The sequence below is a fragment of the Priapulus caudatus genome, unplaced genomic scaffold, assembly GCF_000485595.1.
Source record: "Priapulus caudatus unplaced genomic scaffold, Priapulus_caudatus-5.0.1 Scaffold117, whole genome shotgun sequence".
NCBI lineage: Eukaryota > Metazoa > Priapulida > Priapulimorpha > Priapulimorphida > Priapulidae > Priapulus > Priapulus caudatus.
This window is the reverse complement of record NW_014577178.1, coordinates 481,367-484,813: the sequence shown is the minus strand read 5'-3', so window position 1 is coordinate 484,813 and position 3,447 is coordinate 481,367. Positions and strand designations below refer to the sequence as shown.

General features: G+C 40.0%; 1 protein-coding gene across 2 annotated transcripts in view; it reads left to right on the top strand.

Annotated features, from left to right (window-relative positions):
• The first annotated feature begins 1,105 nt into the window (after positions 1-1,105).
• Positions 1,106-3,447, top strand: part of LOC106805558 — a 15,666-nt gene continuing 13,324 nt past the window's right edge. The window contains exon 1 of one of the 2 annotated variants that reach the window (XM_014807204.1): positions 1,106-1,229. The gene's annotated coding sequence lies outside the window, so the exon portion shown is untranslated. The remainder of the gene's footprint in view (positions 1,230-3,447) is intronic. The other variant, XM_014807203.1, reaches the window with a different exon arrangement.

Sequence of the window (3,447 nt, the reverse complement as noted above, 5' to 3'; positions counted from 1 at the left end):
GTGCGTGTGCACGTACACGCGCGTGCGTGCGTGCGTGTGCACGTACACGTGCGTGCGTGCGTGCGTGTGCACGTACACGTGCGTGCGTGCGTGTGCACGTACACGTGCGTGCATGAGTGTGTGCGTGCGTGCGTGCGTGCGTGCGTGTGTACGTACACGTGCGTGCGTGCGTGCGTGTGCTTGTATCGAACAATATCACGCATCTGCTTGCTGCCAACCGTTAAACTGCGCATGTGCGCATATGACGTCAATGTTTATGAACATGAAACATCGCTTTACAATCGCATACTTTTGCAATCACAATTACTTATACAATACATTTTACATTTACAATACATTTTACAATACATTTACAATACATTTTACAATACATTTACAATACATTTTACATTTACAATACATTTTACAGTAGGAACCTACATTTACAATACATTTACAATACTTTTTTAACTTTTACTTTTGCTCAAGGGGTCGTTGTCGTAACAGGTACTACAGATATGTACCCGAGGTACATATATGTATACACAAAGTGTACCAGACTTGTACTACAGAAGTGTACCCTAACACTAACACTAACCTTAATCCTAACCCTAACCCTAACCCTAACTCTAACCCTAACGCTAACCCTAAACATATATACCTCATATAAAAATATAAACATAATACTAAACAACCTAAAACTACCTCCTAATTATATAAAAATATAAACATAATACTAAACAACCTAAAACTACCTCGGGTACATATCTGTAGTACCTGTTACGACAACGACCCTTCGTGCTTTACTTTTACATACAATACTACAATTACAATACTTTTACAATATATTTTGTATTCATGAAAATGGATAACTACACAAAAGGATATTATACACAAAAAGTATGACTAGCACACTTACTGAAGCGGTACATTGTAAAGCTTGTTAGAGTTACAAAGTATGATAATGTAATATTTACATGCCTGTCATTAATTCTAATAGTAATATTCCGATATTCTAAATGTTCCGATAATAGTAATATTCCGATATGTTTGAAACTGAATCGTAGGCTATACGAATGAATCATATATGGCGCCAGGGACATGTTCTGTGCAGGACCAATCGACTTCGCCCCTTGCCAATGTTTTGATATCTCACGCGTGAGGGTCGAAGCTCAGCTGTCAGGGCCGTCCTTGGGCCATTATAGTGTTTGCTAATTCTAAGTTTACAGTCATAAGCCTCCGTGGCACAGGTAAGTACTATTACAAACAGCGCACGAACCATCAACCATGCATCAGTATTATACTAATATCTATCACTGCTAATACTAATATAGTACTGTGTATCACTACTTAGTACTTTGTTCAAATGCCGCGCTCACTCACTGATTGTGTACACAGGCACTTGGAACGTCTCAATAAAAAAATAATGGTAAATAAACACGAAATGTACCAAAGTCTTAATGTTTCTCTACTGTATTTCGCCTATGATCACCTGTAAATGAAGCCTCGGTCTCCACAACGAACCGACGACGCAATTGTTGCACGAACGCCTGTTGTGGTTTGGCTAGAATCGGTATAATACTAATACTAATAGCCATGAAAATCGACTTCAAATCGGAAGAGGTTCTGCATAACAAGCTCTTTAATTCAGGCATGACGTGTCCGGACCTCGCTTTACCTAGCAGTCCATAACAAGGACTAAAACTTTCATGACGCAGTGACGTTACACGTAATAGTATAGTTCCACTATCCATCAACATGCCTTTCAAGAGAAGAAACAAAACATAAGAATAAAACTAAAAATTATCCAAAAGTGATGATGCAATCGAGTACAAAGGTTATCTGACCTGTATCCTAAAATACATGACATTATTACTGGCTTCCAAAGAATTACCAATACTAGAGGTATATGTGGTTTAGTGGTAGGTGTATGTGACTATACTCTAGGATTGATTTCATGTGTATCTGACTATCTGGTATTCGCTTTGACCACTCTACCAAATCTGGTAACATATGGCTTGTTTGGGCTTCCAGGGTCCATTGCTGGTTGGTCTGTGTTTTATGGTGTGTATTCTGTTTCATAAATTTCGAGATTCAAATTCATTCGATGCGTGAATCGAAATGAATCGATGCAGTCATTCGATGCGTTGAATCGAATCATTCGATGCGTGAATCGAATGATCGATTGCATCATTCGACGTCACTGGGATCGAATCTTCGATTCACGCATCGAATCATTCGATTCACGCATCGAATCATTCGATTCACGCATCGAATCAAAATTCGATGCATCATTCGATGCGTGAATCGACGATCGATTGATGCGTGAATCGAATGAATTCGAGCGTGAATCGAAATGATTACAGATGCGATGAAATACGAAATGTGCGAGTCGAGAATCATTGCGATTCAGCGCAAGTCGAAATCAATTACGATTCAGCGCATCGAATGCAATTCGATTCACGCACTACGCCAATCATTCGATTCCACAGCATTCGAATCTTCGACTGCATCATTTCGACTGCGGTGAATCGAATGATTACGATTGCGCGAATCGAATGATTCCGATGCATCGCATTCGATCTACCCACTCATCGTAATCATCTCGGATTCACGCATCGAATTCATTCGATTCACACATTCGAATGATGCATCGAATGATTCGAATGCGTGAATCGAATGATTCGAGTGAGTCGGATCGATCAATGATTCGATAGCCGTGAATCGAATGATTCGATGCGTGAATCGAAATGGATGCCATCGAATCAATTACGATTCGCGCATCGAATGCAATATCGATTCACGCATCGAATCTATTCGATTCTACCCAGCATCGAAATCATTTCGATCACGCATCGAATCATTCGATGCACGTCATTCGATCGTGAATCGAATGATTCGATGCGCGAATCGGAATGGATTCGATGGCATCTCATTCGATGCATCATTCGATTCAAACAAGCATCGAATGATTCGAATTTCACAGCTGCGAATCAATTTCGATATCAACGCATTGAATCATCGATTCCTAACGCATCGAATGAATTCGATGCATCAATTCGAGCGTTGAATCGAATGATTCGATGCGGTGGGAAAAAAAATCGATCATTCCGATGCGTGAATCGGAATGATGCAATCGAATCATTCGAGCTTCGGCGCATCGAATCATTCGAATCTCACGCATCGATGATGCATCGAGAGTATGATTCGAATGCGAGTGAATCGAATATTCGACTGCAGTGACAGTCAGAACAATAATATGCGATAAACTCGAATGTTATATGATGATGAAAATGCGAAAGATGTTATGGATATGTGATAGAATCGAAATGTTTAATCGATAAAATCAACACATAAAAACAAAAATCGAATATTGGACACACCAACAACATGCCATTAGTGTTTAACCACCTGGTTTCCGGTACTGTCACAGGAAGGTTGTACACTGTGTTCGTCTCATTGCGGCCA